Source organism: Pogona vitticeps, chromosome 2 (genome assembly GCF_051106095.1).
Source record: "Pogona vitticeps strain Pit_001003342236 chromosome 2, PviZW2.1, whole genome shotgun sequence".
Classification (NCBI taxonomy): domain Eukaryota; kingdom Metazoa; phylum Chordata; class Lepidosauria; order Squamata; family Agamidae; genus Pogona; species Pogona vitticeps.
The window spans coordinates 115,557,199-115,569,427 of NC_135784.1; the positions used below are offsets into that span (position 1 = coordinate 115,557,199).

Here is a 12,229-nt window from a genome sequence, read left to right on the forward strand (position 1 = left end):
CATTGCATTAAACAGGACCACTGGAGAAAACCATCTGACTAAGTAACATTGATTTCTGAATCTCTCTCTCTTTCACTCTGTCTCTTTCAGAAAGTATGCAATGTCCCACTACTGCCAGAGTAAGACTCATGGAATTAAAGCAACGAGACCAATAAAGCACATCTGTTTTCACTGCAAATGCAACAGCACAAACGATGGCTTTGCCCCACTTCTGCCGAAGCAGAATCATACAGTCATATGCAAGCCAGACCTACCACATCGCACTTAATTTTCTGAACTTCAGGCATGCAGGTGTGTAGGTGTTTGTGGCTACAAATTAGTCCGACATCCTTCAGAAGGCTGTGCGGTAAGGCTGACCGGGCTCCTCATCTTCTGTGCCCCCCCCAATATCCCTTATGCCATGGCTTTATTGCACAAAAGAGGCAAATAGAACTTATGGCAGAAGTACAGTACCTCTGCAGTTGATGCTGAGACTATTGAATGGAACCTGATAGAACTGGGCAGAAGACACCCAGCTCTGTAGCCTCAGTGTGTATATTCTAGGACTGAATAAGAACAGGCTCACCTCTACTCTCATTCATTCTTCCTTTATTTTCTTCAGGCTGAAAAAAAAGTGGGATGGCAACTCAGGTTTATTTACTTATCCATAAAAAAAAAACTAGAAAAGTTCTTTTTTAAGCACAGCATTTCTTTAGGGTGGGGAATAGAGAGAGTAGCCATTGCAGTTACTTTTAAAAACAACAGCCTCTTTATTTTTGCATTTCTCAAAAAGAAGAAGAAAAATATGAAGAGTCAAAGATATATTAAAAAATTCTGAACACTCTATGCATTGAAATACTCTTGAAAGTTTAGAGAGGCATGCAGTGCCATTCAGAAGAGGCAAGTTAGCAGATAAAGCCTTCATACTTGTGTTTTCCTGGGATGGAAATTAGAACTAACACCTTACTTATGTCAAACTTCTGAATAGAAACAATACAATCTGTCCTTGTGCACTTAAGTAAAAGATCCTCCATTCCCAGTTACTCACGATTTTACAGTTTGACAATAAAGAAAAAACATGATACAAAAGTGGAAAAATAGGGACGTGAATGTGAATAACTGCAGTTCTGTGTATTTACACTTTTGTTGTTGTGGACGAAGGAAGACCTGCCCAGGAAACGGTCTTAATATAGCAAGTTTTGTGTTGCTGTGAAATCTCACAAACCTAAAAGCCAGTGGTGGTAGCATTTGCAGTAATAGTTTCAGTGAGAATATGAGCTGGCAGGATAGCTCAGTGGTTTAGGTATCTGGCTGCAGAGTCAGAGGTTGGAAGTTCAGTTCTCCACTATATCTCCACAGAGATAAGCCAGCCTGTGTCACCTTGGCCAAGCTGCACAATCCCAGGGCACTCCCCAGAAGAAAGGAATGGTAAACTACTTCTGAGTATTCTCTACTTGGAAAACCCTGGAACTTGATGACAACTTGACTTTGACCAATTTAGCTTTAAAAAGCTGGAGACCACCTAAATTGCTGCACTCTGCTTTAATAGTGGATTGAACTTATGTTTTGCCCATCCTCAGAAGGCAAGCACCATGAACTGTCATCATCCGTCTAGATATTGTTTAAATGTAGTCTTGCACGGATAAGTGGCTGGCTGAAGCAAAAATAGAGAACGCATATGTTTTCTTTTAGCCATTGTTTTAAGATGCCCAGAACACACAAAGGAAGTAAGTTCTTGTGGTAACTATCCTTATTTGTCCTTTACTGAATGTAATTAATCCTGCTGTTGTATGTGTGCATTTGTGCATGTTTTAATGAAAGTGTGACTTCTCTTTCACATCTCATAAGAACATTTTGATCCTAAAAAAAAAAATAAGCTCTCACTTGACATTGGGTTAACATGAAACGTATGTCAAGTATCTGATGTGGCATCTGGGAAAAAAGCCAGGGTTTAGGAATTACTGGGTTGTTTCCACCATGAGTTCCTAGAAGGGCTGAAAAAACAGGTTCATAATCCTTGTGTTCTGAATATCTTGCAGGTGAAGTAATTCCACTGTGTCAGAAGTAGTCTCCTTTTACAGAATCATAGAATCATGAACTTGGAAGGGGCCTTTAAGGCCATCGAGTCCAACTCCATGCTCAATGAAGGACTATAAATCAAAGGATATCTGCCAGGTGGTTGTCTAAGTTTCTCACTCACCATCCCTCGAGGTAATTGGTTCCACTGTTGTACTAACAATTAGGATTTTTTCCCCCTGATATTCCACTGAAATCTGGCCTCTTGTAACTTGAGTTTATTGTTGCATGTCTTGCACTCCAGGATGACTGAGAACAGATCCTGCTCCTCCTTTGTATGACAGCTTTTCAGTACTTGAAAAGTGCTATCATATCTCAATCTTCTTTTCTCAAGGCTAAACAAGCCCAGTTCTTTTAGTCTTTCCTCATAAGGCTTGGTTTCCAGCCCCCTGACCATCCTTCTTGCCCCCCCTCTGAACTTGTTCCAATTTGCTGTCATCCTTCTTGAATTGCGGTGTCCAGAACTGGATACAGTACTCAAGATGAGGCCTAACCAGTTTTGAATATAGGGGAAAAAGTACCTCACAGGATCTGGAGACTATACTTCTGTTAATGCAGCCTAAAATAGCATTTGCCTTTTTTGTAGCCACATCACATTGTTGACTCATATTCAGCTTGTGATCTATGGCAATTCCAAGATCCTTCTTGCTCATAGTATTGCTGAGCCAGGTATCTCCCATCTTGTAACTGTGTCTTTGGTTTCTTTTTCTGAGGTGCAGTACTTTGCAGTTATCTCTGTTGTTTTCAGCCCAGTGCTCAAGTCTATCCAGATCATTTTGAATCTTGTTTCTGTTTTCCAGGGTTTAGCTATTCCACGAAATTTTGTGTCATCTGCAAATCTGATTAGCATTCCCTGCATCCCCTGATCCAGGTCTTTAATAAAAATGTTGAAAAGCACTGGACCCTGGGGTACCCCACTTGTTACCTCCTCCCAGTTTGAGAAGGAGCCATTAATCATCACCCTCTGAGTATGATTCTGTCGCCAGCTGTCTATCCACCTGACAGTTGTTCTATCCAGCCCATACCTATTCTCTGCAGGATCATAGTCTATCCTTTGGGGAAAGATTGAGCTAAAATAGGAATTAAATGCTTCTGCCTTTTCAGACGCCCAGAGTAGACTTCAGTCTAGATGGCCAGGGTATAAATTTAATAAATAAAAACATTTGTCATCTGTTATCATTTTTTCCATCTCCACTGAGTAGATGAGCCACTGTTTCTTTTCTTTGTTTTTTCCTACACACATATCTGAAGAATGCTTTTTTGTTGCTTTTTAGTGTCGCTAGCTAGCCTCAGCTCATTTTCAGCTTTTGCCCTCCTAATGTCATCCCTGCAGTTCCTAATTTCTAATTACTAATGTTGCCCTAAAATCAGTTTAGCCGGCATAATTAAAAATGCAACGTTTATGGAAATGATTAAGACATCAAAAAGAAAAAGCTTGTCCCTCTCTCTGAAAATACTGCATCTTTCTTTTAAAAAATCATGTACAAAGTGTTATGCCAGTGTAAGGGTGGTGATGTCATTGAAAGGGGAGATTGCTGGTAATGAAAGAATATCTGCTTCAGTCCTGGAGCTCACCCAATGTGTCTATAAGGAGATTGGCTGCAGGCAAGTTGCAGGTGAGTTGGGTGAGCCCTAGGATTAAAGCAGGTACTTATTCATTACCAGCAATCTTTCCATGCTAGTGATACAATCTGTAAACTGTATCTTACACAGATGTAGCTTACACGACAGGATTTTGGCCATGCTTATTGATATTCTGCCTTCAGGATACAAATCTTTCTGAGGCAATTTATATATTTAAAATATTTCAATAACATATGAAAAGCTTGTGACATGGAACTAAATGTGCAAGCCATTTGCACATCTACCCATGCTTCCACCATCTTCTATAAATTATGAGCTCATGCAACTTTCTTCGAAACATCCATGCACTCACCTGCCAGATAATTGGTCTTCAGTGAGATCCCGATGGTAGAGTATGTTTGACAAGCTCAAAAGGCCTGAGAAATATTTCAGTGCTGGCCACGTATTTCACCCTATTCCCAGGAGAGTCCATGGGCCAGACATAGCAGAAGGTGTGACAATAGGAAATAGCTGATAAATTGGGTCCCTATGGTCAGGGAGACATTCTGGTGAGCTATGTCGTATCAATGTTCATTTTACATCTGTTTTGTGGGAGCCTTTTTGGAGCACTTCCAATTTTCTGCTTTGTCTCCATTCTATCACTTTTACATCAGAACTCACAGGCAGCTTCAGTTAGGTTTTTGGTTTTGAACCACTTTTGTGTGAAACAAAATGGGAATTGATGACAAGTATCTAGAATTGAAAGTTTTGAATGGCATTGCATTCAAGTTAGCAGAGACAAGTTAGCAGTTAAATCCATGGTCACTTTAAGAAAGCAAAAAAGGCTACAGCAACAAATCTTTTTGCATCAGAGTTTGCCGAAATAACAATAACAACAAGAAAGATACAGATATAATAAATTAGCTATAAATTATATAAAATAAAAGTCCCAATCCAAAAATTTTTAGGTCTATAACTGCTGCAGCCACTGGCCAGACTCTGTTTGGCATTTGGCGGTTTTCTGTGTCCTCACCACATATAAATTAAGACAGAAGGTCTAAATAATCCTTGCTGGTTCTCGGGCCAGAACCAGATGTTACAGAGAGTTCTTGACTAGAAGAAAACTAATGCAAACATCTGTGTGTCCTAGCAGTCATTTCTCTCACCTCTGAGAGTGTGCTGTTTTGCTTGTTTTGTGGTAATTGTTCAGGACTTTTCCATGGGATTCCTTTGAAGTCTGATTTCACAAACCTGGAAAGACTGCCTCAATCACCACTCTGTAACATCAATGTATTCCAAGCTGTAATTACTATCTCTCTCTAATGGTCAAAAATCCTTTTATTTACATATGGCAAATTGCTTCCAGTTAAGAAGATGAAGCTAATACATCTTGTCATACACCCAGTCACACAACTGCCAGATGACAGGCCCACCTGGACGAAACAGATGCCCTGGATCCGTTTCAGTCGGGCTTCAGGCCGCGCCATGGTACAGAAACGGCATTGGTCACCCTGTGTGATGACCTATTGAGGGAGGCCGACAGGGGAAAAGTGTCCCTGCTGGTCCTCCTCGATATCTCAGTGGCCTTTGATACCACTGACCACGGTATCCTCCTGGGGAGGCTCTCTGAGTTGGGAATTGGGGGCCTCGCATTGGCCTGGCTCCGTTCCTTCTTGGAGGACCGTCCCAGAGAGTACAGCTTGGGGAGAGCTTCTCGGCCCCATGGAGTCTCAACTGTGGGGTTCCACAGGGGTCGATTATCTCCCCAATGCTGTTTAACATCTACATGTGGCCGCTGGGAGGGATCATCCGGGGGTGTGGCGCTCGATGTCATCAGTATGCTGATGATACTCAGCTCTACATCTCCTTTCCACCTGCTGCAGGAGATGCCGTTCTGTCCCTTCAGCGCTGCCTGGAGGCCGTACTGAGATGGATGCAGGAGAACGGGCTGAGGCTGAACCCGGACAAGACGGAGGTGCTGAGGGTGGGTGTCCCCACAGTGGGGGGTTTGGGAAACTCCCTCTCTTTTGGGGGGGTGACCCTCCCTGCCAAGGATGAGGTCTGCAGTTTGGGGATCCATCTGGACCCAGTGCTCACTATGGAATCCCAGGTGGCGTCCGTGGTCCGATCCGCCTTTTACCACCTTAGGCGGATAGCCCAGCTGCGGCCCTATCTCGACGTGGGGGCCCTCACTACCTTGGTACATGCGCTCGTAATCTCAAGATTAGACCACTGCAATGCGCTCTACGTGGGGCTGCCTTTGAGGCTGCTGCGGAAACTACATGTGGTGCAGAATGCTGCGGCCAGACTTCTCAATGGTGTGAAAAAATACCAACATATTTCACCCACTCTAGCTGCACTGCATTGGCTGCCCATCCGATTCTGCATCGACTTCAAAGTGTTGATGCTTACGTACAAAGCCCTAAACGGCTTAGGGCCTCGATAGTTGGCGGAACGCCCACTTCCACCAAGTTCTACCCGTGTCACTCGCGCGAGTCAGAAGGTGAGGCTGAGGAGCCTAATGCCGAGAGAGGCCCCGAAAGAAAAGACAAGAAATCGGGCCTTCTTGGCAGTGGCTCCTCACCTCTGGAATAACCTTCCCCCTGACATTCGCGCGGCTCCCTCGCTGGGTATTTTTAAAAATCAATTAAAAACACTGATGTTTCGGCAGGCCTTCTCCGCCAATTCCTGATCTTTCCTCTTTTTTCTCTCCCCTCGTCTTTGTCCCACCTTGTCTAAGTTTTTCCCCTTATATAATATTGTTTTAATCATATTGTAATTACACTTGTTGTAAGCCACCTAGAGTGGTCTTAAGTGGCTAGATAGGCAGGATATAAATAAATAAATAAATAAATAAATAAATAAATAAATAAATAAATAAATAAATAAATAAATAAATAAATGACACAAACTACCAACATCAACTTCTTAACTTGTGGCAATTTGCCACTGAGATTTATTGAACTTACTCTGGTCGGTATAGGTAATAAGATTCTGGCCATAATCTGTTTCTCTTCTCAGTAGGTTTATTCTTGAGTAAACAACCTTACCTTCACAATTTTAGTTTAAATCTAATATCAACATTTAATTGGCTGTGCTAACATGCACTCTTAGTTTAAAGTTAAGAAGTCATAAAATGTTGTAGGACAATTCTTCTTCAGCGAGTTGTGATAAAATGTGGCAATCCTGTGTTCTGCCTATCTACCTGATGGATAGACAGTCTATCTGCAAAATAATTTGGGAAGCAAATTGAAATGGAAATAGTTTGATCTGATAGTTAACTTCAACCTGGAGCTATCATTATTAAATATGTTTGTGGAACCTAACGTAATGCAGAGTGACAGACATCTGTGAACTGTACAACTAACTAATGTGTAACATTTGAAAAAATAAATATAATAATAAGGCACCGATTAACTAACGCAACACCAAGAGCTGAAGAGCCAGTTGGAGAATACTGGGAACTGCTCTGACTTGACCTCATTATACATTGCCACATGTTCAAACACTATAATACAAATTGGTAGAAAAGATAAGGTTAGGGACAGAAGAATGATGTTGAGCACTATAGCACAGCCACTTAACCTTGTTGCTTGTACTGTCTGACTTTTAAAAGAAGTTGAATGGAAATAAGTTTTTTTCTTTTTTTACTTTTTCTTGGACAAACAAAAAAAACCTGGCTTTAGCGATAAGTTTTGGATAGAATATGCATTCCAGATCCCTGCAATGGCTATTAGGCAAACCTTACTATGACAAGACAAATTGAGACCACATTAATGCAGTCCTATTTGAAACAAGGCTCTTGGGGCTGAAGAATATCTTGTGATGTCAGAGGTCATTGGTTCAACCGAGTTACACAAGAAGGACTCATAAGAAGTCATAATATTAACCAGATTACCTAGTGATTTGAAGTCTTTAAGTATGCCCACAGCAGAATTTTATAATCATGACTTTCTGCATTTTTGGAGTGTGATATCAGATGAAAGCAAACAAAACAAACCTTCTCCCTCCCCCAAAATACCCCACAGATGGCTGTATGAGGAAACAATGATAAAGCACTGTTGCTGTTGAAATTTGGTTGCTGTTGAAATTTGGCTAACATCTTATGTAAGATCAAAGGGGAAATATTTGTTTTGTTAAATGAGTCTCTGCATGAGATGAAAAACAGAGAAAAAATTATACTCCAATTTTCAAACACATTGTAAACACTTGTAGCAGAAATCTTGCTAGTTTCTCACATAAATCTTGCTAGTGTCACACACATTTTGTGTGTCTGTGTGTGTGTGGCTAGTGTCACACACATTGTGTGTGTGTGTGTGCGTGCATGTGCTTATGCTTTAAATATCTACAACATGTAGACCTTGTCTAGAGGGGCGGGGTAGAAATTGAATAAATAAATAAAATAAATAAATAAATGTTTGAAATTTGGAGTATTGTACTATACAGGTACTGACATTAAGGCTGAAATACTGTTCCATATATTATGCAGTGTCAGGCTGATGACATAACCAGCCGCAGTGATTTTTTCCAAAATAAAAAAATCCATTCACCCCTTGCAAACGTCCAGAGGTTCCCATGGGACTGAAGTGAGTATAGTAGGTTATCAGAATTGCCTGAAGAAATTAGAGTAGATCTTCAGAGATAATATCAAAGAGGCATGCAAATAGGAGTGGAGATGATTCATAGCCGAGCCTTTGAAGATTCTCCAAAATCTTCAGTTCATTCCGAATGTGGCAGCTTACTTTTTGTTGGCACTCATTTGAAGAACACATATCTGCATTGAAAGTCCTATGTTGATGGGTAGTGCACAACCATAACTGTGACATAAAAGAAACATAATATAATCAGTGCAGTAAAATTAAACTAAATTATCATAACATATTAAAAACACGTTAAAATGGGCTGCTGTCAGTTTTAAGAGGCTAGTGCTCTCAGCAGCTCTTCAGTTGTCAAGGCTTGAAAGGCCAGTTCGAATAAAGATGTTTTATGAGTCTTCTTAAAAGACAGCAGGGAGGGGGCTAGGTGGATGTTTAAGCTTCACCTATTTAACAAACAATACACCAATATGGTTTGAACTGTTAACAAGGCCTACCCGAAACTTTAATAAAGAACATAGCAGGATGTAAGTTGAATGAATGTGTAACAACACCCTTCATGAAAACAGGTGTCTTCTGTTGATTGTAATCTCTCTATTGAGTTATCTTCACTTGAGAAGCCCTGAATGACGCTCAAGGCTGTTAATTGCTAGAAACAGAAATGAATCCACTGAAAAGGCCGACTGATCTATCCACAGTCCAAGTCAGCACGCTACAGTTCTGTTAATGGGAGTATAACTCAGTGCAGGCCCATTAAGCCAAAGAAAATATTTTCTCAGACCATGGGACCTCGCGCAAACAAAGTTTCAAACATCACCATGGGCCCAGAAGTGATTTAAATGGGATCTCTTTTTTGTTTTGCAGGCATAAAAGGAAAAAAAAATATCCAGAGTGCCTGAGAGACAAATGTGGTTCTACTAAAAGCCAACGTAAGTTTCTCTTGCCTCAAGTCGGGTCTGTATTTCATTTGAAGTAGTTAACATTCAGATTCTTGAAATGATGGATGGTGTAGCTAAATGAACTTACTTTGTACGAGCTAACTAATTACCATCAAATATACTACATATATGTATATATGTAAAATATATCAGAAAATTTTCTTCAAAAAAATCTTCTCCATACTAAAATAATATTTTAAATGGAAACATTCACAGGCAAACATCCATCATTGATGAGGCCATCTCCGCCCACCCTTCTGCTTTAAATACACAATGGACTACAACCTCCAAGAAACATGACACACATTTTCTCCATTTGCGTTTATATTGTACTTTATTGTCCAAGGCCATCCCAGTATGAGAAAATGAATTTTGCAAGTCTCATAGGCTTTGAGGTTTCAAGGACTTGAAGTAATATTCAGCACAGAGAGGGTAACCTGCCCTCCCACATTACATTTATTCTAGTCTTTATCTCAAGAGGGGAGTATTTTTCCATATTAATCCAGGAAAGTGAATCCAGTCTGTAGTAAAATGCACTGTGCGTGTGCATGTGTGTGTGTGTGCACACACACACACACACACACAGAAAGAGAGAGAGAGAACTGTTTCCAAGCGTTAAACATATACAATCGGACATGACAAGCAGTGCAAGGGACTTGAGGTCCCATAGAGGTTATCAGGAAAAGAAGGAAAGGTACCTATTAAATGTAGAATTGCCGTACATAATTGTGTGAAAGATTCAGTCGGTATCTTGACAACCAATCTTGAAAAAGCTGAAGTCTTTTGCAAAAGAGTTTGTCAAGGGAGAAGGGCATGTTCAAAATAAACCCAGTCAATCTTTTTGTTGAGACACTGAATGAAACAAAGCATTACATCACACAAAAATCTTAAGGTAATCAAACACAGTTTTTCCTCAAGCCCCCCAAGGCTTGCCCTGCCATGTTGTTGTTCAGTCGTTTAGTCATGTCCGACTCTTCGTGACCCCATGGACCAGAGCACACCAGGCCCTCCTATCTTCCACCGCCGCCCTGAGTTGTGTCAAATTCATGTTGGTTGTTTCGATGACACTGTCCAACCATCTCATCCTCGGTCGTCCCCTTCTCCTCTTGCCTTCACACTTTCCCAACATCAAAGTCTTTTCCAAGGAGTCTTCTCTTCTCATGAGATGGCCAAAGTACTGGAGCCTGAGCTTCAGGATCTGTCCTTCCAATGAGCACTCGGGGTTGATTTCCTTTAGAATTGATAGGTTTGTTCTCTTTGCAGTCCAGGGAACTCTCACAGAATAAAGTCTCTGCAGGCATTACCATTTCTGCAGGATGGGACAGAGATAAAGGCAGCAGTGAGTGCACAAACAGGGCAGTGAGACTTTTTGAGCATTGATTCTAGAGGATCACCATTGGGCTTCCTCTGCTGTAAGATGTTTGGGGCCAGCCTTGTGGGCAGGTAAGATGCCAAACAATTCCATGCCATCCACTAGTAAACACAGTCCTTACCATAGTCTCTCTGAAGAAAAGTGGCCTGCTTTTAGGATAATATAATATAATGTAATGCAATATAATGTAATAAATTATATTATATTATATTATTTGCTTTCTATCCTATTTTCTTCCAGAACTGAGATTCAAGGCAGCTCACAAAGTACTTAAAAACTAATAAAACAAAACAACGAACTGCACATTTTCATCCTAAACCACAATTAAATAAATATAAATTTTTTTAAAAAGTATTTCGACACCTCAAAGACTGATAGATATAGTTCAGTGTGAGGGTTCACGAATTCAAATCCATTTCCTCAAGAAACATGGAATATAAAAATTAGGCTGCAGGTTTAGATTGCCCAGAGTACCTGATGTAAGGAAAAGACTACAAGGAAACTGCAGCTGTAACAAGATACGTTATTTTAAAAATCGTTGAATTGAAACAGCTTAAAAACAACTCAGCTAAAATAAAATTAAAAACTGTAGTACACCTGTTAAATTCTCCCTCTTTAACAGCCAGTCAAATGCCACAAGATTACCTGAATAGAAACACAAGATGGTTGTTGTGGGTTTTTCGGGCTTCTTGGCCGTGTTCTGAAGGTGGCTTTTCCTAACGTTTTGCCAGTCTCTGTGGCTGGCATCTTCAGAGGACAGCAAACTGTGCTCTGGTGTAGTTTGGCTAGGGCGTGGAGTATTTTTGGCTGTGAGATGGGATGATTACAAGAAACACAAGACTTTGCCAAAATTGAAAGTGGCCAAACTGGTGTCCCTTGAAAGGCAGATCCACAGTGTGGGAGTTGCTCCTCTGAAGGTCCTATCTCAGACCCTCAGCAAACATGCCTCTGAGGATGGCAGGGCTGGGAAAAGGACTTCACTGAACAATTTCAGGTGTTCAGTCACAGAGACTCTGCTACGAATTTCAGTATTTGTGAAACAGTGTTCAGCGGTGCAGGTGCTGTACAAAAATCATGGCTATGTCTTCAGCCTAAATATGGCAGATGGAAAGACAGTGGAGAAAGAATGGGGAACATTGCCATTGTTTGAATTGTGAACACAGGAATTAGAACAACAAAGACGCCAAGAAAGTGAAAAAGCAGTTCTAGAAAGATGAAGATCAAGCTGCTTAATAAATGTTTGGGGAAGAGGTTTTCATTAATAAGAGAGGTGTGTTTCTTGAATCAGTTGATGATGGCACATATTCTTGGCAAGGGATCATAATGCTTACCTATTCAGAATTTCCATGTATTCCACCTGAGGATGCCAGAAATCTTCATTTGGGTCTGCATTTTTAAGTGAACTAACTTGCACTTCCCAGATGATGTGCAGATTGGAAGACATTTGTCCTTTGAATCCCACATTTTTATGAATGTTACAGTGTCCTTCTTTGTGTTTACAATTGTGTGTATATATAAGGGAAAATTGAATAACACAGGTTGTATTATTTTAAACAAAAAGATGCACAAAATGTGCTTGTTAGGGGATTCTTGGTGTAGAAATGAGCATTAATTTTCATGGGCAAAGATGCATAACCAAGTACCTGCAAAACTGTCATGGATTTGACATCCTAGATGTGTTTTGGGGGGGCAAGGTGTACAAACTG

The 12,229-nt window shown here is 40.6% G+C and overlaps 2 long non-coding RNA genes across 4 annotated transcripts in view; one reads left to right on the top strand and one right to left on the bottom strand.

The window, feature by feature from the left end:
• The first annotated feature begins 202 nt into the window (after positions 1–202).
• Positions 203–12,229, top strand: part of LOC140704514 (uncharacterized) — a 16,477-nt gene continuing 4,450 nt past the window's right edge. The window contains exons 1-2 of the long non-coding RNA XR_012083742.2: positions 203–291; positions 9,078–9,142. This is a non-coding gene — a long non-coding RNA (uncharacterized LOC140704514). The remainder of the gene's footprint in view (positions 292–9,077; positions 9,143–12,229) is intronic.
• LOC144586861 (uncharacterized) overlaps positions 8,241–12,229 on the bottom strand; it is a 28,581-nt gene continuing 24,592 nt past the window's right edge. For 2 of the 3 annotated variants that reach the window (XR_013541929.1, XR_013541930.1), the window contains exon 3: positions 10,339–10,460. This is a non-coding gene — a long non-coding RNA (uncharacterized LOC144586861). Of the gene's footprint in view, positions 8,436–10,338; positions 10,461–12,229 lie in introns of those variants that run through there. The other variant, XR_013541928.1, reaches the window with a different exon arrangement.